General features: G+C 42.2%; 1 protein-coding gene and 1 pseudogene across 8 annotated transcripts in view; both read left to right on the plus strand.

Moving 5' to 3' along the window:
- LOC308243413 (cyclic AMP-dependent transcription factor ATF-7) overlaps positions 1–27,657 on the plus strand; it is a 109,311-nt gene that overhangs the window by 54,236 nt on the left and 27,418 nt on the right. The window lies entirely within an intron of this gene.
- Positions 6,980–7,619, plus strand: LOC308243414 (phosphatidylinositol N-acetylglucosaminyltransferase subunit P-like; annotated as a pseudogene). The gene is made up of 2 exons: positions 6,980–7,317; positions 7,552–7,619. The product of its transcript is annotated as a phosphatidylinositol N-acetylglucosaminyltransferase subunit P-like (transcript).

Genomic DNA, 27,657 nt, shown 5'->3' on the forward strand with positions numbered 1-27,657 from the left:
TTTTAGCTTTTACCTTTTAGTCTCAAGTTTGTCACCTCATAATTAGAGGGTGAGGAAGAAAAGAGAAGGAGTAACACAGGAACTTTCCCCTTCTACCTTTCCCTTTTCTTTTCTTTTTTATTTTAAATATATTTTTCTTGATTTCAGAGAGGAAGGAAGAGGGAGAGAGAGATAGAAACATCAATGATGAGAGAGAATCATTGATTGGCTGCCTCCTGCATGCCCCCCACTGGGGATCGAGCCCGCAACCCAGGCATGAGCTTTTGACCGGAATCGAACCTGGGACCCTTCAGTCCGCAGGCCGATGCTCTATCCACCGAGCCAAACTGGCTATGGCTAGGGCTACCTTTCCCTTTTCTTTAAAAAAAAAAAAAATATTTTTAGTTTACTGATTTTTTTTTTAGAGTAGGGAGAGAGAGTAAAAGAGAAACATCAATTTGTTGTTGCACTTATTTATGCATTCATTGGTTGATTAATGATGTGCCCTGACCAGGGATCAAACCTGCAACCTTGGTGTATCTGGACAACTGAGTAGCTCTAATCAACTGAGATACTAGGCTAGTGCTCTATCTTTCTCTTTTATAAGGAAACAAAAGCTTTTCCAGAGTTACAGTCTTCTACTGCCATTGGATTTTTGTGTCTCATTGACCTGAACTTTGTGACAGGTTTAATCTTAGCTGCGTGGGAGGCTGGGAAACGAGTATCTGGCTTGTTTTGTTGTGGTTTTTTTTTGCCTTTATAGTAGAAGACAAACAAGTTAGAAGAGTTGGGAATGAGGGTGGGTTAAGAAACCAATGGTGCCTTCATCAAACCTATTGCCTCTTCCCTTTCTCTGTCCTTCCCCCAAGCAATCTAGCAAGTAAGACAACAGTCTTTTCAGGACCAGAGAGGCCTGATAAGCCAGGCCATACAGATTTCTAGTTTCAAAGTAATTGGACACAGAATTTAGTTTATGGCCTTACTGAAAAAAGTCACAAGAGAATATTATTTAAAAGAAATGAACGGATTCTGGGAAGATGGTAGAATAGGAGGTACAAGGAATCTGTCTTCCCATCCAGACAATAATTACATTGGTAGGATCTGTCTGATATAACTGTTGTGGCACTCTGGAGTCTGTTGAAGGCTTGCAACTTTCAGGGTAAGAATTAGAGGAAAATTGTGGTTAATTTTAGTCGATTTCAGGAGAAGTTATACATCCCCATTCCCAGTCAGGCCGTTGTGTATATGTTCCTGGAGCAGCTTGGAGGATGGGGTCATTTTTGCCTTTCCTCTAAATATCAGAGATCTGTGGTCTGATTGCTGATTGTTGCTTCGGATCACAGAGCAGCCATGGGCAAACTACGGCCCGCGGGCCGGAAGAGCGGAGGGTTCTCTTGCTCTCCCCTCCGCTCCTTTACTTTGAATTTATATTAGTTCACACAAACACTCCATCCATGCTTTTGTTCCGGCCCTCCAGTCCAGTTTAAGAACCCATTGTGGCCCTCGAGTCAAAAAGTTTGCCCACCCCTGGGTGTAGACAAAGAGGTTGTTAGCCATTTTGTGGCACCTCCCTGCATTGTTATAAGCCCCTCTGGCTGATGTGACTTCTAGGGCATTTAAAGCACCTTTCCCCTTTCTCCCCTTTATTTTTAACTATTTCTCCTTTCAGGAGCCAGACATTAAAGACTAGGATATTCAAAAACAATTGCATATGTGGGGAAAACTAGAAAGTAACTGTGCATGCCTAGGGAAAGGCTCAGTAAAGACCTTAGAAGACATTGAATGTACACATCAGGCTGAACCTTGGCACACAGGTTACCCTAAGCAATGAAAAAACAAAAACAGTTACAAAAACCAGCAAACCCTGGGGAAGGGGTAGAATCTGATTTTCAGGGTTACAACTTTGTTAGTCAAATGTCCCATGTTCAACAAAAAAAATCACAAGGCATATAAAGAAAGAGCAAAGTCTGACCCATTCAAAGGAAAAAAATAAACTGTTGTGCAAAAGACCTGATGGCAGATCTATTAGACAAAGACTTTAAAACAACTGCCTTAAAGATGCTCAAAGAACTAAAGGAAGATGTGCAGAAAATCAAGAAAACAATGTGTGAACAAAACAGAAATATCAGGAAAATAGAAAACCTAAAAAGAAACCAAAAAGAAATCCTGAAGCTGAAAAGTACAATAACTAAAATGAAAAATTCACTAGAAAGATTCAGAGCAGATTTGAGCAGGGAAGAAGAGAGAATCAGTGAATTTGAAGATAGGAGAATGGAAATAATTGAGAGCAAGAAACAGAAAATAAAAATGTTTGGAGGCCAGAAGACAGAGGGCCAATATATGCAAAGTCCTAAAAGAAAAAATCCTCTATCCAGCTTGACTGGCATGGCTCAGTGGTTGAGCATCCATCGACCTATGAACCAGGAGGTCACAGTTTGATTTCTGGTCAGAGCACATGCCTGGGTTGTGGGCTCAATCCCCAGTGTGGGGCATGCAGGAGGCAGCCGATCAATGATTCTCTCATCATTGATGTTTCTATCTCTTTCTCCTTCTCCCTTCCTCTCAAATCAATTAAAAATATATATATTTTAAAAAGGATCCTCTATCCAGCAAAACTGCCCTTCAAACATGAGGGAGTAATTAAGACATTACTAGGTACACAAAGGCTGAAAGAGTTTGTGACTGCTAGACCTGCCCTGCAAGAAATGCTTGAGGAGTCCTGAAAAGTAAAATGAAAGGATACTAGAAAGTAAACTCAGAGCTGTAGGGAGAAATCAAAATCTCAAGGAAGGTAAGTATATGGGAAATTATAAAGCTAGAATTATTGTAATAATGGTTTGTAACTGCACTTTCTGCTTTTTACAGGATTTAAAAGACTAATACTTTTTTGTTGTTAATCCTCATCTGAGGATATTTTTCCATTGATCTTTTAGAGAGAGTGTAAGAGAGAGGGAGGATGGGGTCATTTTTGCCTTTCCTCTAAATATCAGAGATCTGTGGTCTGATTGCTGATTGTTGCTTCGGATCACAGAGCAGCCGTGGGCAAACTACGGCCCGCGGGCCGGATCCGGCCCGTTCGGCTGTTCTATCTGGCCCGCGGAGCCGAAAGAGCGGAGGGTTCTCTTGCTCTCCCCTCCGCTCCTTTACTTTGAATTTATATTAGTTCACACAAACACTCCTTTATTTTTTTCTTGTCTGTGAAGCCCTTTATCTAACCTTCAATTCTAAAGACCAGAAAGACCAGACAGAAAATAAGGAAATAGAAGACTTAACACAATAAACCAACTTGATCTGACAGAGAGAAACATCAATGTGAGCAAAACACATTGATTGGTTGCTTCCTGCACACACCCTGACAGGGCCTTGGAAGGAGCCGGCAACCAAGGTACTAGCCCTTGACCAGAATCGAACCCGGGACCCTTTGGTCCACAGGCCGACACTCTGTCCACTAAGTTAAACTGGCTAGGGCAAAAGACTAATACTTTTAAAGAAAAAAATTATTAATGCATAAACTAACATTACTGTAACTTTATTTCTTCTTTTTCTTTTCTGTTAATCCTCACACAAGGATATTTTTTCCATTGATTTAATTTTTAGAGAGAGTGGAAGGGAGGGGGAGAGACAGAGAGAGAAACAGCAATGTGAGAGAGACACATCAATTGGTTGCCTCCTGCATACACTCTGACCAGTGCCAGCGATCAAACCTGCAACTGAGGTATGTGCCCTTGACCGGAATCGAACCCGTGACCCTTCAGTCTGTAGGCCAACACTCTAACCACTAAACCAAACCAGCTAGGGCTAATATTACTGTAACTTTAATTTGTAACTCCAAATCTTCTTTTCTTCATAATTTAAGAGCCTAATGTATTTAAAAGAATTATTAGTTTATGTTTTGGGGCCTACAGTGTATAAAGATGTAATTTTGTGACATCAGCAATCAAAAGGGATGGGTTGAGAACTGTAAAGGAGCACAGTTTTTGCATTTATTGAAGTTAAACTGGTATAAATTCAAATTAGAATATTATAACTTTAGGTTGTTAAATGTAATCCCCATGGTAATCACAAAGAAAGTAACTATAGAATATACACAAAAGGAAATGAGAAAGAAATTTAAGCAATTCATTTAAAAATCAACTAAAAAAGAAGATAGTAATGAAGGACAAAAAAGCTATAGGTCAATAGAAGACAAAGAGCACAGTGACAATAGTTCCTCCTTATTAGTAATTACTTGAAAAGCAAATGGATTAAACTCTTCCATCAAAAGACAGAGATTGGTGAAATGGATAAAAACGTTATCTAACTATATGCTGTCTCTAAGAGACTCACTTGAGATCCAAAGACACAAACAGGTTGAAAGTGAACAGATGCCAGCCCTAACCGATTTGGCTCAGTGGAAAGTGAACAGATGCCAAAGATGTCCCATGCAAATGGTTACCAAAAGAGAGCAGTGGTAGCTATACTAACAGCAGAATAAATAAATCTTTGATCAAAATAAGTTATAAGAGATAAAGAGGACATTATCTATACTAATAAAAGGGTAATATGCTAATTAGACTGGATAGACCAGACGTCTTCCAGACATCCTTCCAGACAAAGCCGCGAGGACCGAGGAGGGCCGGTGGCCAGCAATGGCGGCAGCAGCGGGGTGATGGGGGCGGTGCCTTCCCATGATGGCCCAGTCGCCTCCCGCAAAGGGAGGCCAGACTGCGGGGAGCGGGCCCAAGCTGTCAGGAGGACATCCCCTGAGAGCTCCCGGACTGTGAGAGGGGGCAGGCCGGGCTGAGGGGACCCCCACAGTGCACAAATTTTTGTGCACCAGGCCTCTAGTATATTAATAAAAGTTTCAATACAGCTAAAGGCTATAACAATTTTACACATTTACATACCTAATGATAAACTGTCAAAATACATGAAGCAGAAACTGACAGAATTGAAGGGAGAAATAAACATTAATAGTTGAAGAATTCAATACTTCATTCACAATAATGGATAGAAAGACCAGACAGAAAATAAGGAAATAGAAGACTTAACACAATAAACCAACTTGATCTGACAGACATATATAGAACACTCTGACCAACAACAATAGCATACACATTCTTTTCAAGTGCACAGGGGACATTTTCCAGAGTACATCATATTCTAGGCCACAAATTAAGTCTTAATAGATTTTATTTTTATTTTTTTAATGATAGCATTTTTAAAAAAATATATTTTATTGATTTTTTACAGAGAGGAAGGGAGAGGGATAGAGAGTTAGAAACATCCATCAGCTGCCTCCTGCACACCCCCTACCGGGGATGTGCCCGCAACCAAGGTACATGTCTTTGACTGGAATCGAACCTGGGACCCTTGAGTCTGCAGGCTGACGCTCTATCCACTGAGCCAAACCAGTTAGGGCAATGATAGCATTTTTTATTATTTTTTAATACTAAGTCTTTATTGTTGAGAGTATCACAGATGTCCTTCTTTCTTCCTCCAGTACCCCCTTCCCAGTTCCCACCCCACCCCAGGCCTTCACCACCCTATTGTCTGTGTCCATAGGTAAGGCATATATGCATATAAGATACTAGAGGCCCATTGCACAAAGATTCATGCAAGAATAGGCCTTCCTTCCCCTGGCTTTGCTCCCGGCTGCCGCCCAGGAGCCTTTGCAAGTCTTTGCTCCCGGCCGGCCGGAGCACTGCTCCTGTAGCTCCCTCTGCCCCCTGCCCTCCCCCTCATAGCAGGCATCCCTGCCCACCTGGCCGCTCTGTGTCTGTGTATGCAAATTAACCCGCCATCTTTGTTGTGTTAATTTGCATACTCCTGATTGGCTGATGGTCGTCGTGGAGGTATGGTCAATTTGCATATTTCTCTTTTATTAGTGTAGATGTGGTTAATTTCTTCCCGCTTCTCCTTCCCCATTCCTTCTCAGAGTCATCAGTCTGTGCCATGTTTCCATGCCTCTGATTCTATTTTATTCATCAGTATATTTTGTTCATTAGATTTCTTGTTCATTTATTTTGATTTGTAGATTCAATTGATAGATATATATTTATTGCCATTTTATTCATATTCTCCTCCTCCTTTTCCCCCTCTTCCTCCTCTTCCTCGTCCTCCTCCTTCTTCCTCTTCCTCTTCTTAAAGAATACCCTTCAACATTTCATGTAATACTAGTTTGGTGGTGATGAACTCCTTTATTTTTTTCTTGTCTGTGAAGCCCTTTATCTAACCTTCAATTCTAAATAATAGCTTTGCTGGGTAGAGTAATCTTGGTTGTAGGTCCTTGCTATTCATCACTTTGAATGGAGAAAGGACAGTTTTTTCAGCAAATGGGAAAACTAGATTTCCACATGCAAAAGAGTGAAGTTGGACTCTTGTCTAACACTATATATAAAAATTAATTCAAAATGAATCAAGAATCTAACTGTAAGACCTAAAACCATAAAACGCTTAGAAGAAAGCATAGGACAAAGCTTCATGACATTGGATTTGGCAGTGATTTCTTGAATATGACACCAAAGGTGCAGGTAAGAAAAGAAAAAGACCAATTGAACTTCACTAAAATTTTAAAACTTTGTGCATTAAAAGACAGAGTACAAAGGCAGCCCCAAGAATGAGAAAAAATATTTGGAAATCTATATCTGATAAGGGATTAGCATCCAGAACATATGGAGAACTTTTAAAACTCAACAACAAAAAAACAACCTGATTCAAAAATTGGCAAAGTATACATTTCCCCAAAGAAAATGTACAGATGTCCAATAAGTACATGAAAAGATGCTCAACATCACTAATCATTAGGGAAATGCACATCAAAATACAATGAGCTACCACTTTACACCCATTATGATGACTACTATTAAGAAAAGAAAATAGACAGTGCGCTTGCGCCAGGACAGGAGGCACCGTCGCCCCTCGACTCCTCGCTGAGCTGTTGGAAGGGGCCCAAGTGGGCGCTTGAAGGAATCAAGGTTGAGGACCACCTTGACCTCATTGTCTCAAAACCTCAGGGAAAATGTTGGAAAATTCACCGTTGCCATTGCCAGAAAGAGCTATTTATGGCTTTTGTTCTTTTCATAAGCTCCCAGTTTGGCTTCATCCTGTATCTCGTGTGGGCTTTTGTTCCTGAGTTTTGGCTGAACACCTTAAGCTTGACCTATTGGTCTCAAAAGTATTGGGCAGTTGCATTGCCTGTCTACCTCCTCATTACTATAGTAATCGGGTATGTACTCTTATTTGGAGTAAACATGATGAGCATCTTGCCACTCAACTCCATTCATACAGTCACAGATAACTATGCTAAAAATCAGCAGCAAAAGAAATACCAGGAAGAGGCCATCCCAGCATTAAAAGGTATTTCTATTGCCGAAACCGGTTTGGCTCAGTGGATAGAGCGTCGGCCTGCGGACTGAAGGGTCCGGGTTCGATTCCGGTCAAGGGCATGTACCTTGGTTGTGGGCACATCCCCAGTAGGGGGTGTGCAGGAGGCAGCTGATTGATGTTTCTCTTTCATCGATGTTTCTAACTCTCTATCCGTCTCCCTTCCTCTCTGTAAAATATCAATAAAATATATTTTTTTAAAAAAAGGTATTTCTATTAGCATAGTAAATCAGATGTTCTTTCTGACTGCCAAAGAACCTTACACCAAAAACTGAATTGTATGTGTACTACTATCAAACATTTATTACAAGTTTTGGCATAATAATTTTGACCATAATTATCTCTTATTAATACCCAGTATTGAAATATTTTGAAAAATGTAAGTTGAACTTCTCTTAGATTAAGCTCCATTAATATGATAAAAGTTCTCAAATATTAGTTACTAATGGACAGAATATTTATCAAATATTTTTTTAAAAAGAAAAGAAGGTAAGCGAGGATGTAGAGAAATTGGAACCTTTCTATGCTGTTGGTGGTAGTATACAATGGTACAACCAATGTGGAAAACAGTATGGCAGCTTCTCAAAAAATTAAAAATAGAATTACCATATGATCCAGCAATTTCACTTCTGAGTATATACTAGTAGTATATGGAACCAAAAGTATTGAAAGCAGGGTCTCAAGAGATATTTGTACACCCATATTTATAGCCACGTTATTGACAATATCTAAAACATGGGTGTCCATCGACTATTGAAAAAACAAAATGTTGTAAATACATACAAGGGATAGTGTTCATACTTTAAAAGGGTTGGAAATTCTACCCTAGCCGGTTTGGCTCAGTGGATAGAGCGTCAGCCTGCAGACTAAAGGGTCCCGGGTTCGATTCTGGTCAAGGGCACATGCCTGGGTTGTGGGTTTGATCCCAGTAGGGGGCGTGCAGGAGGCAGCCAATCAGTGATTCTCTTTCATCATTGATGTTTCTATCTCTCTCTCTCTCCCTCTCCCTTCCTCTCTGAAATTAATAAAAAAACAACATATTTTTAAAAAGCAATTAGATTTCAGCTGGGCCTTGGAAAAATTGGTACGATTTAGATAAACTCGGGGAGATGGGAAGACATGTATGAGAATAGGGAGATTGTGTGGAGGCACAAAATTGAAAACAAGTAGATTTGCATATCAGTAGAGATCCTGACCTAGATAGAAAGCATTAGTGGAGAAATAGGAGCAAATAAAGTCACAAAAATAAAAGAAGTCCAGAAAACTATGATGTATTTTACACTCCTTTAAAATCTTTGGGAATGATTTTTTTGATATTTTGTTTGTTTTATTGAGATATTGTAGACATAGAACATGTAAGTTTATTGTGAAATGATTACCACAGTAAGTTAGTTAAACCTCCAATCTCTCACATAATTACTGTTGTTTTTTTGGTGTGGTAATAACATTTAAAATCTCTTTTAACAACTTTCAAGCATATAATACAGTATTACTAATGATAGATACCATGCTGTACTAGATCCCCAAACTTATCATATAACTGGAAGTTGGTGCCCTTTTGTGTTTTTTTTTTTAAATATATTTTATTGATATTTCACAGAGAGGAAGGGAGAGGGATAGAGAGCTAGAAACATCGATGAGAGAGAAACATCGATCAGCTGCCTCCTGCACACCCCCCACTGGGGATATGCCCGCAACCAAGGTACATGCCCTTGACCGGAATCGAACCCGGGACCTTTCAGTCCGCAGGCCGACGCTCTATCCACTGAGCCAAACCGGTTTCGGCAGTTGGTGCCCTTTGATCATCTACCTGTTTTTCCCATCCCCAAGCCCCCACTGTCTTTGGAAATGATTTTAAACCTCTCTCACTCAGAGTCAAGAAATTCTTCCTATTGGTTTCATTTTATTTTATTTTATTTTTAATTTATCTTTATTGTTGCAAGTATTGCAGACAGCCCCTTTTTATCCCCCCTTAACGCCCTCCACCCTTCTCTAGGTCCCTCTGCAGTCCTTCCCCACACTATTGTCTTCCTATTGATTTTAAATTCCCTTTGCTGCCTTTTCCCCCCTTCCTTTTTAAAATTTTTATTTAATTTAGTTTTTAAAAGATTTTTAATTGGTTTTTAGAGAGAGGGAGGGAGAGAGAGAGAAAGAAATCTCCATGCGAGAGTGGAACATTGATTGGCTGCTTCCTGCACACCTCCTACTGGGGATTGAGCCCGAAACCTAGGCAGGTGCCCTGTCTGGGAATCTAACCAGCAACCTTTCAGTGCATGGAATGACACCCAACTAACTGAGCCACACCAATTACCGTTTACATTCAGTATTATTTTGTACTAGAGGCCTGGTGCACGAAATTCGTGCACGCGGCGGTGGGGGGGGGGGTCCCTCAGCCCGGCCTGCACCCTCTCACAGTCTGGGAGTCCTCGGGGGATGTCTGATAGAGCAAGCCTAAGCTGGCAGTCGGACATCCTTAGCGCTGCCGCGGAGGTGGGAGAGGCTTCTGCCACTGCCACTATGCTTACCAGCCATGAGCTCAGCTTCTGGCTGAGCGGTGCTCCCCCTGTGGGAGTGCACTGACCACCAGGAGGCAGCTCCTGTGTTGAGCAGGATCGGGCTGAAACCAGCTCTCTGACATCCCCTGAGGTGTCCCAGACCAGGCCGAGGGCGCAGGCCAGGCCGAGGGACCCCACCAGTGCACAATCAGGATCAGGGAGGGACCGCGGGAAGGCTCCAGGGCGTGTCCGGCCTGTCTCACTCAGTCCCAATCGGCCAGACCCCAGCAGCAAGCTAACCTACTGGTTGGAGCATCTGCCCCCTGGTAGTCAATGCATGTCATAGCGACTGGTCAGCCAGTCGACTGTGGTCAGTGCATGTCATAGCAAGCAGTTGAGAGGCCTTAGCATATCATTAGCATATTATGCTTTGATTGGTTGAACGGACGACCAGACGACCAGACACTTAGCATATTAGGCTTTTATTATATAGAATTAGTTTCAGGTGTATAGACTAGTGATTAGGCAATTATATACTTCACAATGTGTTCCTTCTGATATTTCCAGTACCTACCTGGCACCCTGCAGTTATTATAATATTATTAACTATATTTCCTATGCTGTACTTTACATCCCTGATGACTGTTTTGTAACTATTAATTTGTACTTCTTGACCCCTTCACCGTTTTTTGAATACCCAGCCCTACAATCCACCTCCCCTTTGGCAGCCATCAGTTTGTTCTCTGTAGCAAGTCTATTTCTGTTTTGTTTGTTGTATAGTGTTGTTCAGATTCCACATATAAGTGAAATCATAGGTATTTGTCTTTCTCTAACTGACTTATATCACTCAGCATAATACCCTCTAGGTCTATCCATGCTCTCACAATTGGTAAGATTTTTGTTCTTTTTCTGGCCGAATAATATTCCTTATATACACTGAGTGGCCAGATTATTATGATCTCTGAACACATAGTAATCTGGCCACTAAGTGTGTGTGTGTGTGTGTGTGTGTTTGTGTGTATACACACAAACACACACACACACACACACATATATATATTAGAGGCCCGGTGCATGAATTCGCGCATGGGTGGGGTCTGGCCAGGGGGAGGGGACATGGGCAGTTGGCCGGCCTGCCTGCTGATCGAGGGGACAATTTGCATATTAGCCTTTTATTATTTAGGATATACACTGAGTGGCCAGATTATTATGTGTTCAGAGATCATAATAATCTGGCCACTCAGTGTATATGTACCACAGGTTTTTTATCCATTCATCCATTTATGGATACTTGGGTTGCTTTCATAGCTTGGCTATTATAAGTAACTAGAGGCCCAGTGCACAAAATTCGTACACAGGTAGGGTCCCTAGCGGCTGCCGGCTACTGGCCGGGGCCTTCCTTTGTTTCGCGCCACCCCCTTGGTGGTCAGCGCACGTCATAGCAAGCAATCGAACTCCTAGTTGGTCGAACTCCCAAGGGGACACTTTGCATATTAGGCTTTTATATATATAGATGCTGCAGTGAATATAGGGGTGCCTATATTCTTTCAAATTAGTGTTTCAGGTTTCTTTGTGTATATAAACCCAGAAGTGGAATTGCTGGGTCATAAGGCAGTTTTATTTCTTTTTTCTTTGTTTTTTTGTTTTATTTTTTAATTTTTTAAGGCAGTTCCATTTTTAATTTTTTGAGGAACAATGGTGGCACCAATCTGCATTCCCACCAACAATGCTTAAGGGTTCCCTTTTCTCCACATTCTTGCCAACACTTGGTGATTTATTGATGATAGCCATTTGATAGTTGTGAATTAATATCTCATTGTGGTTTTCATTTGCATTTCTCTGATGATTAGTGACGTTGAGCATCTTTTAATATGTCTGTTGGCTATCTGTATGTCCCCTTTGGAGAAGTGTCTATTCAGGTCATTTGCCCATTTTTTAATTGGATTGTATTTCTGATGTTGAGTTATGTGAGTTCTTTATAAATTTTGGATATTAACCCTTTATCAGATGTATCATTGGCAAATATGTTCTCCCATTCAATGGATTGTCTTTTCTTTTTCTTTTCTTTTTATTTGCTTGAAAATTTATTTTATCAAATAACAGAAATATTTCTTTTCAGAACTTAAATTGGATTGCTATCCTCCTTTTTCTTTAATTTAATAAATCTTTATTGTTCAGATTATTACAATTGTTCCTCTTTTTCCCCCCTATAGCTCCCCTCCACCCAGTTCCCACCCCACCCTCTGCCCTTACCTCCCCCCCCACTGTCCTCATCCATAGGTGTACGATTTTTGTCCAGTGTCTTCCCGCACCCCCTACACCCCTTTCCCCCTGATAATTGTCAGTCCACTCCCTTTCTATGCCCCTGATTCTATTATATTCACCAGTTTATTCTGTTCATCAGATTTTTTATTCACTTGATTTTTAGATTCACTTGTTGATAGATATGTATTTGTTGTTCATAATTTTTATTTTTACCTTTTTCTTCTTCTTCCTCTTCTTATAGAATACCTTTCAGCATTTCATATAATATTGGTTTGGTGTTGATGAGCTCCTTTAGCTTTTTCTTATCTGTGAAGCTCTTTATCTGACCTTCAATTCTGAATGATAGCTTTGCTGGGTAGAGTAATCTTGGTTGTAGGTTCTTGCTATTCATCACTTTGAATATTTCTTGCCACTCCCGTCTGGCCTGCATAGTTTCTGTTGAGAAATCAGCTGACAATCATATGGGTGCTGCCTTGTAGGTAACTAACTGTTTTTCTCTGGGTGCTTTTAAGATTCTTTCTTTGTCTTTTGCTCTTGGCATTTTAATTATGATGTGTCTTGGTGTGGTCCTCTTTGGATTCCTTTTGTTTGGGGTTCTCTGCACTTCCTGGACTTGTAAGTCTATTTCTTTCACCAGGTGGGGGAATTTTTCAGTCATTATTTCTTCAAATAGGTTTTCAGTATCTTGCTCTCTCTCTTCTTCTGGCACCCCCATAATTCGGATGTTGGTACGCTTGAAGTTGTCCCAGAGACTCCTTACACTATCTTCAAATTTTTGGATTTTTTTTTCTTTTTGCTTTTCTGGTTGAGTGTTTTTTGCTTCTTCGTATTTCAAATCTTTGACTTGATTCTTGCGATCCTCTAGTCTGCTGTTAGGTCTGTGTATATTTTTTATTTCAGTCAGTGTATGTTTAATTTCTAGTTGGTTCTTTTTCATATCCTCAAGGGTCTCGCTAAATTTATCGGTCTTTTCTAGGAAATTCTTGAAAAACATTATAACTGTGGTTTTGAACTCTATATCCAGTCGTTTGTTTTCCTTTATTTCTTTCATTTGTGATCTGTTTCTTTGTCTCTGCATTTTCGCTGCTTCCCTGAGTTGGTAGAGTAGCTTTGTGTGGTACGTGTCCTCTAGGGCCCAGTGGCTCAGCCTCCCCAGTTACCTGAGGTGGACACTCTTGGTGCACCCCTTTGTGGACTGTGTGCTCAGCCTTGTTGTAGTTAAGTCTTGATTGTTGTTGGTATCACTGGGAGGAATTGACCTCCAGGCCAATTGGCTGTGAGGATCAGCTGTGTCTACACTGTGAGAACTTCTGTGCTGGAGACACCCTTATGAGACAAGACTTGCCAAATTGCAATAGCCTCTGTGCTCAGCTTGGATGGGGTGGAGTCTCAGGGCTGAGCAGACAGCCTTGGCTTCCCATCAGTCCTGCCCTGTGAGGCCCCTGGGTCTCAGTGTCCCTCGGTAATCGCTGCAAGCACCTCTGAGAGAATGCCGCCCTCGAGTTTCTCCCGCTGCCAAACAGTCCAGTTTCTCCCCCAATGAATCAGGATTCCCAGATTCTCACCCGGAACTGGAGTTCAGCACAGTCGGGAGCTTCTGTCTTCCTCCCGCTAGAGAAAGCCAGCGGCACACTCAGCAGTCAGTCCTCTCTGCGTGCATGTGTCCGTACCTCAGCCTTTTGCAGCTCCTCTGAGTCTCCGTATGCCCCTCTCTTTTCTTCTAGTTGTAGTATTTCCACTCAGCCAGCTTTCCTGTGGTTCTGGATGATGTCCGTTGTGTCTTTTAGCTGTGGTTTTAAAATTGTTGTGCGAGGCAGCAGTTTAGGTGTTCACCTATGCCGCCATCTTGGTTTCTTTGTGTGGATTGTCTTTTCGTTTTGTTGATGGGTTTCTTTTGCTGTGAAAAAACCTTTTTAGTTTGATGTAGTCCCATTTATTTTTTTCTTTTGCTTTCCTTGCCCAGGATATATATTACTAAGAAAAATGTCAGAGTTTATACTCCCTACCTCTATCGAGGCCCATTGCACGAATTTGTGCACCAGTGGGGTCCCTCGGCCTAGTCTGAGGAATCGAGCCAAAACCAGCTCTCCAACATCCTCTGAGGAGTCCTGGGTTGTGAGAGGGCGCAGAAGGCCGAGGGACCCCACTGGTGCATGATCGGGGCTGAGGACGAACGCGGGAGTTTGGCCAGCCGGGGAGGGACTGCAGTAAGGCTCCAGGGTGCGTCCGGCCTGTCTCACTCAGTCCTGATCGGCCGGACCCCAGTAGCAAGCTAACCTACTGATTGGAGCATCTGCCCCCTGGTGGTCAGTGCATGTCATAGCGACTGGTCATCCGGTCAACTGTCTGTCCCCTGGTGGTCAGTGCACGTCATAGCGAGCAGTTGAGCGGCCTTAGCATATCATTAGCATATTACACTTTGGTTGGTTGAACAGACAATCGGACGACCAGACACTTAGCATATTAGGCTTTTATTATATAGGATGTTTTCTTGTAGGAATTTTATGGTTTCAAGTCTTAACATTTAAGTCTTTTATCCATATTGAGCTTATTCTTTGTGTGTGTTTTTGTTTTGTTTTTGTTTTTGCTAATCCTGACCCGAGAATATTTTTTCCATTGATTTTTTTTTTTTAGAGAGAGTGGATGGAAAGGGAGAGAGAGAGGGAGAGAGAGAGACATTGATGTGAGAGACATCGATTGGTTGCAACCAAGGTACCCACCCTTGACCAGGAATTGAACCCATGACCCTTTGGTGTGCAGGCTGATGCTCTGACCACTGAGCCATGCCAGCCAGGGCAGGCTCTCTATTCTGTTCCATTAATCTATATGTCTGTTTTTGTGTGTATGTTTTTATTTATTTTGGAGAGAGAGAAAGGGAGAGGGAGAGATAGAAACATCGATATGAGAGAAACATCAACATTGATCAGCTACCTCCTGCACGCTCCCTACTGGGCATGGAGCCTGCTACTTGGGCATGTGCCCTGAATGGAAATTGAACCCATGACCTCTTTCTTGGTGCATGGGACAAGCTTAATCACTGATTCACAGGGGCCAGGCCTATATGTCTGTTTTTATGCCAGTACCATGCTGGGTATTGTTTTTTTTAAGAATCAGATTCATGTTTAACATTTATTGAGTAATTACTAGGTGCCTGCTATGTGTTACGTCTTTTCACATGCCGTGCTTTTTTTTAAAATAAGTTTGTTTTTGTTTTTGTTTTTGTTTTTTTAAAAAATATATTTTATTGATTTTTTACAGAGAGGAAGAGAGAGGGATAGAGAGTTAGAAACATCGATGAGAGAGAGACATCGATCAGCTGCCTCCTGCACGTCCCCCACCGGGGATGTGCTCGCAACCCAGGTACATGCCCTTGACCGGAATCGAACCTGGGACCCTTCAGTCCACAGGCCGATGCTCTATCCACTGAGCCAAACCGGTTAGGGCTAAAATAAATTTTTTAAAAATATATTTTTATTGATTTTGGAGAGGATGGGAGAGGGAGAGAAAGATAGAAACATCAATGATGAGAAAGAATCATTGATCGGCTGCCTCCTGCACACCCTCTACTGGGGATTGAGCCCACAACCTGGGCATGTGTCCTGACCAGGAATCAAACCGTGACCTTCTGGTTCATAGTTCAACATTCAACCACTGAGCTACCCTATGCTGTTTTGATTACTATGGCTTTGTTAGCATGATTCTTCCAACTTTGTTCTTCTTAAGATTGCTGTAGCTCATCAGGGTCTTTTGTGGTTCTATATAAATGTTTAGATTGATTGTTCTAGTTGTGTGAAAATATGCCATTGGTATTTTGATAGGAATTGTGTTGAACCTATAGATTGCTTTGGGTAGTATGGACATTTTAATAATGTTAATTCTTTCCATTCATGAGCATGGTATATGCTTCCATTTATTTGTGTCTTCTTCAGTTTCTTTCTTCAATGTCTTATAATTGTCAGAGTACAAGTCTTTTACATCCTTGGTTAAAGTTATTCCTGGGGTTTGTTTTTTTTTAATATATTTTATTGATATTTTACAGAGAGGAAGGGAGAGGGATAGAGAGCTAGAAACATCGATGAGAGAGAAACACCGATCAGCTGCCTCCTGCACACCTCCCACTGGGGATGTGCCCGCAACCCAGGTACATGCCCTTGACCGGAATCGAACCCGGGACCCTTGAGTCCGCAGGCCGACGCTCTATCCACTGAGCCAAACCGGTTTCAGCATTCCTGGTTTTTTTTTTTATTTTACTTTTTATGCAGTTTTAAATGAGTTGTTTTTTTTTGTTTGTTTGTTTGTTTTTTTTAGTTTCCCTTTCTGATAGTTAACCTTTTGCTGCCATTTTGACCTTTTCTTGCTGTCTTAATTTTTGGAATTCTATTTGTTTCTTATTCTAAACTCCTTTAATTAGGGCATTCTTAGTCTTAACTGGGCCCAGCCTTTAGTTCCTTAGGAAAGAGTTGGTATTTAAAATTAACCAACTCTCCTTTTGGATATGAACGATGAAAATTCTCCCACCTTTGTACACATGGACAATGGCTTTTTAAGTTGGGGATACTTGGTAGCACTTTAATGAGTTATGCTAGTTGACATTTACTTATTCAGCAAATATTTATTAAGCATCTCCTGCTCTAGGTGCTTGGGATCTTCTACAAATAAACAAATGAGGATCCTTGCTCTTACATTATACCAGATGACTTTGCTTATATTATACCAGATGACTTTGCTGTTAGACCAACTACCATATAATGTCTCTGCTCTCAAAATTCCTTCTTTTTACAATGGACTAATTTAGTCAGCTACTAGAATCTTCTCTTTAAGATACTCAAACAGTCACCCCAAACAGAAAATTCCTCAATCCAGAGATGAAAGAATTTACCTTAGATTCAATGGGTGGGTTTCCCCCCTCCCTTTAGTTTGTCCTCCTTCATTCCCCTGACAATATTTTCTTCAGAGTATTTTGGGAAGAAGTTTCCTGTTCTTATTTTTCCTCTATAAATTACCTTGCTCACACATGCAGCCTATGAGCTGTTGCTGCTGTGGTTGTATTTATTTGTTGAACAGTTCTGTACTTTGAAATGATTCATTCAAGAGCCATGAAGCATTCAAAGCAGGATGTGTGACTCATTTAATAAACAGCAGCATCTTGAAGTAAGAGCAGGAGCCTAGGATTGACTAAGGTGCAGATGAAAGTTATGTTGGCTTTGAGGTGTGGGTATTTAGCCTCTTCCCTTCTTCTCCCTTCCCCTACTTCCCCAAACATAAATGGTATCTTGCGTTGGGAATAGAAGCATTGCAGTGAGGTTGCAAAGCTTTATCAAGACGTTTGCAGGTCTCTCAGTTTCTTCTTCAGAATATATGATCAATTGAAGTGATTAAGTAATGTTCAGAGAAAGGTCAGTTATTCTTTCTACCCTGCTCACCACCAGTATCACTATGCTAGAGCTTGCTCCCCATACTTTCTCTCCAGCTTTTTCATACTATTTTCCTTCCTCAAAATGTGCCACAAAGTACTTGATACTGTAATAAAAGAAAGCTATTCTGTCCATGAAGCCCTGCCAAACCCAGGAACTTTAGAGAAGTGGGGATAGTTAGGTTTCAGCATAAGCAACTTTTCAGTCTATCACAAATATGAATTCAATTCCTTGTATTGTTTCCTAATAGTTTAGGCATTCAGTGCTCATTTCCTAATAGCTAACGAGTCCTGATATGTCTCCTTCCCCCAGTCTACTCTTCTAAAACAAGGAGAGGGACTTGAATTAATCATAGGTCAGGATATAAGAGCATTTTTAAATCTGAGGCAAATCCACATGGAAACTGGAGGTATGGTGGCCAACAACAACATTTCAGGAATGAATTTGGCTAAGGGTTGAGTGCATATTGCACAAAAATTTCATTGGTCACAATACTTTACCAAGGATTTAGCTTGAAACGATTACATTTCTAATGTCCATATGCTTGTCTTTGGCTCAGAGTCAACAGACAAAAATTTAGCTTTAGTTTGGCCTGAGTTGTCATGTGCCCCTGAGCCTTCTCCTCAGTACTGGTTAGTGCTGCCATTTCAAAAAGCTTCTCAGAGACTAGTATCAACAGGATTAGGAAAAGAACTCTCCCTAAACATTGAATTATTTTGCAAAGAAAAGCTAACTTTCACTAAAATACCTGTCTACCTTGAGATTAAAAAAGGGAAAACTAGCTGAGTATATGCTGTATGCCAGATATTACATTAAGTGTTTCAAATAATTATTTCATTTAAAAGCTTAAGAAAGAGGGGTATGAGGGAGCCCTTTGGAGTGCCTGAAATATTTCATATCTTCTTTTTTCTTGAAGAGACCAATAATTATTTTATTAACTTCACTTATTGTTCATATTTCTAAAACCTTGGGTTTCAGAAATATAATTTAAAAACTGTTATTCCTAGTACTAATCTGAGGACATGAGAAATCATTTTATTATTATTATTGTATAGTTGGTATACAATATGTTAATTTCAGCTGTGCAACATAATGATTCCATATCTATAGGCCTTATGAAGTGATTACCATGACAATTCTAATTACCTTCTGTCACCATACAAAGTTATCATGATACTAGAGGTCCGGTATATGAAAATTCGTGCACTCAGTGTGGGGGGGTCTCTCAGCCTGGCCTGCACCCTCTCGCAGTCCAGGACCCCTCGGGAGATGTCCACCCACGGGGAGCGGGCCTAACCCATTAGTCAAACATGCTTAGCGTTGCTGCAGAGGTGGGAGAGACTCCTGCCACTGCGCTGGCCAGCCACAAGCTGGCTTCTGGCTGAGCAGCGCTCCCCCTGTGGAAGCGCACTGACCACCAGGGGGCAGTTCCTGCATTGAGCATCTGCCTCCTGGTGGTCAGTGTGCATCATAGCAACCGGTCATTCCCAGTTGTTCTGCCATTAGGGTCAATTTACATATTACCCTTTTATTATATAGGATTATTAACTATTCCCTGTGCTGTATACTATATCCCCATGACTTACTTATTTGTACTTCTTGATCCCCTTCACCATTTTTGCCCATCCCTCCGCTCTCTTTCATATTTTGATCTGGGTTCTGATTACCCAGGCATCAAATATATAAAAGCCAAGCAGCCAGAACGACCGGTCACTATGACACGCACTGTGGCCGGCCAACCAGCCTGATGGGGGTGGGGCCGGCCAGCCAACCTCCTGTGGCTGCTCCCCTCAGCCAGCCTGGCCCCCAGTCAGCCCCCCCCCCCAATTGGGAGCGGGCTTGGCCAACCTCCCGTGTCCCCTCCCCACCACTGGCCGGCCCGATCAGGGCAGGCCAGCCAGACACCACCTGTGCACAAATTTGTCCACCAGGCCTCTAGTATACTTATATAAAAACTAGAGGCCTGGTGCACGAAATCCGTGCACTTGCGGGGGGGGGGGGGTCTCTTATCCTGAATTGTGAGAGGGCGCAGGCCAGGCTGAGGGACCCCACTGGTGCACGACCGGGGCCGGGGAGGGACGTGGGAGGTTGGCCAGCCGGGGAGGAACTGCGGGAGGACTCCAGGGCGTGTCCGGCTCATCTCACTCAGTCCCGATCAGCTAGACCCCAGCAGCAAGCTAACCTACTGATTGGAGTGTCTGCCCCCTGGTGGTCAGTGCACATCATAGCAACTAGTTGACCGGTCGACTATCTGCCCCTTGGTGGTCAGTGCACATCATAGCAAGCAGTTGAATGGCCTTAGCATATCATTATCATATTATGCTTTGATTGGTTGAATGGCCGACCAGGTGACCGGACACTTAGCATATTAGGCTTTTATTACATAGGATTTGTTGATTTATATTTTATATGTTACACATAAATTTTTAAAAATTAAAAATCTTAAGACTTTATTCATTGAGATGTATTCCTGATTTACAGTTCTCACCATCCTTGTTCTTCAAGCCATTCCTAACTTTTTTTTAAATATATTTTTATTGATTTCAGAGAGGAATGGAGCGAGATAGAAACATTTATACTAATAAAAGGGTAATATGCTAATTAGAGCAGATGTCTTCCAGATGACCTTCCAGACGTCCTTCCGGACAAAGCCATGGTGGCTGCACAGGGCCCAGGCTCAGGCCAGCAGTGGCGGCAGCAGTGGGGTAATGAGGGTGGCGCCTTCCCCTGATACACCAGGTCACCTCCCGCAGAGGAAGGCCAGACTGCGGCTTAGGCCAAGGGCTGAGGCGGAGGCAGTTAGGGGCAATCAGGCCAGCGGGGGAGCAAGTTAGGGGCAATCAGGCCAGCAGGGGGCAAGGTAGGGGCGACGAGGCCGGCAGGGGGGCAAGGTAGGGGCGATCAGGCTGGCAGGCAGAGGCAGTTAGGGGCGATCAGGCAGGCAGGTGAGTGGTTAGGAGCCAGCAGTCCCGGATTGTGAGAGGGATGTCCAACTGCCGGTTTGGGCCCACAGGGATCGGGCCTAAACCGGCAGTCGGACATCCCTCAAGGGGTCCCAGATTGGAGAGGGTGCAGGTTGGGCTGATGGTACCTGCCCCCACCCCCGTGCAAGAATTTCGTGCACCAGGCCTCTAGTCGATGAGAGAGAATCATTCATTGGCTGCCTCCTGCACGCCCCCAACTGGGGATCGAGCCCACAACCTGGGCATGTGCCCCTGACCAGAATTGAACCTGGGACCCTTCAGTCCGCAGTCTCACGCTCTATCCACTGAGCCAAACCAGCTAAGGCCATTCCTAACTCTTCACTTCACTCTGGTCATTTAGTCAGTTTGCTGGTAGGTAGGATTCCAGATTCTTCTATCACAGAAGGATGGGTGAGAATGAAACTTCCTAGAAATGGAAGGTGGTTTGACCAAAGATCTGCCATGGAAAATTGTTGTTGTTGTTGTTTGTTAATCCTCACCCAAGGATATTTTTTCCCATTGATTTTTTTTAATCCTTATCTGAGGATAATTTTCCCATTGATTTTAAGAGAGATTAGAAGGGAGGGGTGGGGACGGAAGGAGAGAGTGAGGGAGAGAGAAAATTGATGTGGACTCATTAATCAATTGCCTCCCACATGTGCCCTGACTGGGGCCAGGGATCAAACATGCCACCCATGTGATAATGTCACAAGCACGTGAGATTTTCTGCATACCTGCTCCGTGACATACCAGCATCTCATGATAAGAAGGAAGACAAGCCCTAGCCAGTTTGGCTCAATGGATAGAGCGTTGGCCTGCGGACTAAAGGGTCCAGGTTCGATTCCGGCCAAGGGCACATGCCCGGGTTGTGGGCATATCCCCAGTAGTGGGTGTGCAGGAGGCAACCGACCAATGATTCCCTTTCATCATTGATGTTTCTATCTTTCTCTCCCTCTCCCTTCCTCTCTGAAATCAATAAAGAAATATATTAAAAAAAAAAAAAAGAAGGAAGACAAGACACTCATTTTGTCTAAGCTGAGAGTGATACTGTCTACTATTTTCATAGCATTTACTAGTATGTGTGTTCCTGGATTTATCAGTGATCTATAAAAGTACATTTTAAACATTTTAAAAAAATGTGCAACCCAGGTACATGCCCTTCACTGGGAATCAAACCCGTGACCCTTCAGTGCGCAGGCCAACTCCCTAACCACTGAGCACACTAGCCAGTGTGCTAACTAGAATTGTTAACTAGAATTGCTAAAATTGTTAACACGTTAAGCGCCCAGTCAGTCACTGGTGACCGACACTATACTTTCCATCCGGAAGACAAAACAGGCTGGGCACTTAATGTGTTAATAAGAAACTATACTTTCCCTGCTCTGGCTCAGTTGGTTGAGTGTCATCATATGCAGCAAGAGGTTGTTGATTCAATTCCCTTACAGCAGTTTAATTCCCTGTTGGCACATGTCTGTTTTGTGGGCTCGATCCTCAGTGTGGGGCATGCAGGAGGCAGCCTATGGTGTTGCACTCTCGCATTGATGTTTCTCTCTCCCCCTTTCCCTTCCCCTCTCTCTAAAAATCAGTAAACTGTTCTTTAAAAAAAAAAGTATACTTTCCCTGCCCATTCTGCAACTAACACCAGTTTTCAGATTGACTTCCTCATAGCCCTGATATTCCATTTTATGCTTCTTAACATTTCTTAAACTAAGTAAATCTCTTTCTCACTAATTTTTTTCTCCATTGGGGAGTGAAAATCTGAGGTAGCCAAACTTGTTTTGATTTACTTCTTCTGTTTTATTTCTTTGTTACTATCAAGGCAGTACATGAGAATTTCATTTAATCTGTTCTTCTCCCAATTATAGTGCCTTCTGTCTCCATCTTCCTAATTTCCCTAAGTATTTGCAGATCTTGTAATACATCAGCCATTTTATAAAGTGAGGTTGGAAGTTTTCTGCCTGTTTTGTGTTTTTTTTCCAAGATTCAGATCCAAAAACATGTGTTGGCAGTTTGGCGAGGATAACTAAAATACAGCCTTTTTTTGTTGTTTCTTTCTTCCTTTCCCTGTTACCCTGTAGCAGGGTTTCTCAACAGAGACACAATTGACATTTTGAGTCAGATAATTTGTTTTGGTGAGCTGTCCAGGCCTCTACCCTCTAGAAGTCAGTAGCATCTCCCCACTTGTGACAAGCAGAAACGTCCTCAAACATTGCCAAATGTCCCCTGGGGGTGAAGTTGCCCCTGGTTGAGAGCCAGTGCCATCCTATATAATAAAAGGCTAATAAGCAAATCAACCAAATGGCAGAATGACTGGTCGCTATGATGCACACTGACCACCAGGGGACAGGTGCTCAATGCAGGAGCTGCCCCCTGGTGGTTAGTGTGCTCCCACAGGGGGAGTGCTGCTCAGCCAGAAGCCGGGCTCGCCAGCTGGCTCGTGGGGAGCGCAGTGGCAGTGCCAGGAGCCTCTTCCGCCTCCGCAGCAGCGCTTAGGACCCCTCAGGGGATGTCCACCAAGGGGTCCCGGACTGCGAGAGGGTGCAGGTTGGGCTGTGGGACACCCCCCACCCAGTGCACGAATGTCATGCACTGGGCCTCTGGTATAATATAAATTGCATTTAGGGAAAATGAGTTTGGGAGGAGAGATTCAAGATTGGCATAAAATTAAAATTCCTATCAGATCTTTGAGCATATTATTTAGATCAGAGCTGTTCAAAAGAAGTAAAATGCAAGCCACATATGCAATTTTAAATTTTCTAGAAGCCACATTAAAAAGTAGAAGTAAGCCCTAGCCGGTTTGGCTTAGTGGATAGAGCATTGGCCTGTGGACCCAAAGGGTCCCAGGTCAATTCCGGTCAAGGGCACGTACCTTGGTAGCAGGCTTCTCCCCAGCCTGGGTCCTGGTCGGGGCCCATGCAGGAGGCAACCAATCGATGTGTTTCTCTCACATCAATATTTCTCTCTATCTTTCCCTCTCTCTAAAAATCAATGGAAACGTATCCTCAGGTGAGGATTAACAAACAAAAAGATTCTATTCTTGTATTACCATATAAATCTTCTCTCAAGGCATATAAACTGCCTTCTCCTGATCCTGTGTGACTTAAATTCTTCAGTCCCCATTTTGAATGATGCCCACCTTCTGTGTCTTGGAAATTTCTACACACTTACTGAAAATTATCAGTTTGCCCTTCAACCAGAGTTCCCTGAGTGGCTCTTTGCCAAAACCTTAGTCATAGGTAAAACCAAACAACAAAGGAAGACCCATTAACAAGGATATTAACAAATGGGACAGCTAGATTTCTAAATAGCCAATAATTAAAAAAGGAAATTTTGGGGAGAGCTCCTCCACTCATTGTAATTCAATAGAATAATCTATGTTTTTAAAAACCAAAATTTCATCACCTAATAATTTTAGGTACTTTGAGAATTTGCTTACAGAGGGATAGTTTCTTAGGCATGCAGTTCAAGACTAATCTAGAGAATTATTAAGAATTAACTCTTTTTTTAAAAAAATATATTTTATTGATATTTTACAGAGAGGAAGGGAGAGGGATAGAGAGTTAGAAACATCGATGAGAGAGAAACATAGATCAGCTGCCTCCTGCACACCTCCTACTGGGGATGTGCCCGCAACCAAGGTACGTGCCCTTGACCGGAATCGAACCCGGGACCTTTCAGTCCGCAGGCCGACACTCTATCCACTGAGCCAAACCGGTTTCGGCAAGAATTAACTCTTAATACATGAGAGGGAATATAAGGAACAATGGAATAAAAGCCAAATTGACATTCATTTTGATAAAAAGCTTTACTAAACTTTTATTCTCCCCCTCCTACTTTAGCCGTACAAGAATTGTGTTAGAAATATCAGAGAGCCCTGGCAGAATAGCTCAGCTATTTAAAGCAATATCTGAATACCCCAAGATTGTAGGTTCGATTCCCAATCAGGGCACATACAAGAATCAACCAGTGAATGCTAAAATAAGTGAAACAACAAATCTGTGTTTCTCTCCCTCTCTTTATTTCTGTCTCTGTAAAATAGATTTAAAAAAATTTAAATAGAAAGAAATAGCAGAGAGAGATGACTGGAGCCCTGCCTTGTAAAATTCAGCCCATTTTGGTCCTCTTCCTCTGAAGTACACTACCTGGTGTAATCAGGGATTCTTAACTTCTGTGGTGTCATGACCCCCATTGGGAGTTTGGTGAAGCCCATGAACCCCTTCTCAAAATCATGTTTTAAAATTAATAAAGTGTAATACATAGGATTATAAAGGAAACCAATTATTTTGAAGTACTAATGACCCAGTGCATGAAATTCATGCACATTAAAAGGGAATTAATTAGAGGAAATATTTTAATATTGCTATTTGCCCTTTCTCTATAATAGAAGTGTCAGAGATGAAAGAAAATTAGTAAAATGTATATGAAAATCTTCCTTCTGTCAGAGTCTGGGGCGCACCACGGGAACCAGAGTCAAGTCCCCGCCCACCCATGTGTGCCTCAAAATTACGTGAGATTCAGACCCAGCTGGCCCCACCCCCATCAAGGCCCGCCAGGTGGGGGCCCCAGCCTCAGGTCGCCTGGCCCGGGGCAGGGGGCACAGCCTGAGGTCCCCTGGCCTGGGCCAGGGGGCGTGGCCTGAGGTCCCCCGTCAAGCCCCGCCAGGCGGGGGTGCAGCCTCAGGTCCCCCGGCCCGGCACTGGGGCAGGGGGCATGGCCTGAGGTCCCCCAGGCAGGGGACACGGCCTGAGGTCCACCAGGCAGGGGGCACAGCCTCAGGTCCCCTGCCCCGGCCCAGTGCCACACAGCCTCAGGTCCCTGCTGATTGCTCTTTAAGGTTCGTTTCGGGAACTCGGCCTCAGCTATGGGCGCAGCCATCTTGTTATGGTGTAATGGTCAATTTGCATATTTCCTCTTTATTAGATAGGATAGTTGTCAAAAATATTTTTAAAATATTTTATAATGTAATATATGTGCTTTTTTAGTAATTCATTAAATAACAAGTTCTAATGGTAGTTCTGGTGATATCATAATTTCAAAGTAGTGATGAGTATAAAGGATATTTTGAGATTTTTAATAGCTGTAATGTGATATGAAAATATGTGTGGTTGCTATTATGAATTAGGCATGTTAGATTTCAGTTAGAGTTTAGTGAGAATTATGATGGAATTTTTTTTCCTATCCATTTTCACAGTTATCAAACCCTCTGAGATGCTAATGGTGGGAGATCTCTTCAGCCACCTTTAGTTCTCTTCAGCCCCAACTTTTGATTTGGGGAAAAATAAATAGCTCAAGAGGAAAAGGATGTCATAAAAGGGAGCAAGGGTGCAACAAAGAGGAACAAGAGCTAGAGGACAAACAAAACAAGTCAGGACTATGCAGCAGAGTTGTAACAGAAGGGGAGTTGCTTTTTAAAATATTAAACAATCCTAACCAGAGCAAAGCCTGATGGAGGTTTAAAACCTTTCTCTCAGCTCAGTTTTGAGCAAACTATATTTCTGATAATAGAAAAATACTTTCTGTTTGAAAGTTAGTCTTCTAGATTCTAGAACATTGTGCAGAATTTTCCAAGCTCCCTATATGAAATTTTCTTGAAGAATTTATAAACATACTTTTGAAAAAGATTGTTACAACATTTCCAGTGCATTTTGAAAATTTATACCCCTGTCTAATTCACTACTATTCTTTTCCCTCCAAAATGATGCTTTTTCTCTATTGTAGACTAGAGTCTGCTCATTTCCTTTTACAGACCACTTGGCAGTCTCAGTGACTTGTTTAACCAACAAATATCACACTCCTGGGTAACAGACTATTATTCCTTCCTTTCTCACCCTACCCCATCCTTTTTTCCTTAAGGAAAAAGCTGTGTTGGAAAAAGTTCTTTCTTAGGGTTAACCAGCTGGTAGAGAACATGAAAGTTCTTGCCTAAATTTCCCCACACTTGATTCACTGGAAACCACTAAGACATTCTTCTTTTGACTGTTTTACTTCTTGGTTCTTTATGCTTTTATTGATTTTAGAAAAATTTCTTTTAAAGAGAGAGACCAGTGTTAAAGAGAAACATTGATCGGCTGCCTCCTGCACATCCCCTGCTGGGGATTGAACCTGCAACCAGGCATGTGCCCTGACCGGGAATCGAACCAATGACCTCTTGGTGCATAGGACAATGCTCAACCAACTGAGCCACACCGGCCTGGGCCTTCATACTTTTAGTTGAAATTTCCCTTTGTCCTTCAGGCCTGTGGACCTGACCTAGAAGGATTTTAGGTCTTAAACTGGCTTTAGTTGTGATAGGGGCTCAGAGAAAATTTGGGGTAAGCTAACTTTCAGGTAAAATAAAGGAACTTAAACAGTTTAATGATGCTTACTTGACTTGATAGTAGCTGGAATGGGGCCAATTGCCCTCTATTTAGTTTACAAGCAAGAAGAGCTGTGGGGGCTCTGGTCAGGTACCTCAGTTGGTTAGAGTATCGTCCTGATACACCAAGCTTGCAGGTTTGATCCCTGGTCAGGACACATACAAGAATCAACCAATGAATACATAAATAAGTGAAACAACAAAAATAGATATTTCTCTATATATAGTTCTACTTTCCTCTCTCTCTCTTTAAAATCAATTTAAAGAAGAAGAGCTGTGGAAAAGAGAGCTAAAGGTACAGTGTTTGGTGGGAAATAGATATTTAATGAAGCGAATAAAAAGAGGGAACTAACCAATCGTTTTTTTAGAGACAAAAAGAAGCATGTTTCAGAGCCTAGCTGGCAAAGAAACTGTGAAAAACTGCAGTGTCCACGCTGTTATGTGTTGTAAGTGTGTTTTAATGAGGGAACATGGCCAGCCAGCCTCAAAAGGAATGTTGAGGGTATCAGTCTTTTGAATTACTGCTCTTCATCTGTTCTCTTCACCTCCCCCTTTTAAAGAACAGGTCCGAGCATAAATTATTGTCCAGTAACCCTGTCTTATTTAGTCATAAACTGAGGCAGACCTAGCCTCACCTTTTCCTTGTCCTTTCACCCAAACCCCTAAATAAATAAAATCTCTATACCATCTTCTTTTCCCTTCCCCTCATCATGCCTACTGGCTTCTCCCTACCCTAACAAAAAAAATTCTGCTTGCGTTTTTATTCTGCCATTCCATACCCAGCAGCATAGTACTGGCCCCTTTATGGCTCATGGAGCCCA

The sequence above is a fragment of the Plecotus auritus genome (genome assembly GCF_963455305.1).
Source record: "Plecotus auritus genome assembly, chromosome: 3".
Classification (NCBI taxonomy): Eukaryota; Metazoa; Chordata; class Mammalia; order Chiroptera; family Vespertilionidae; genus Plecotus; species Plecotus auritus.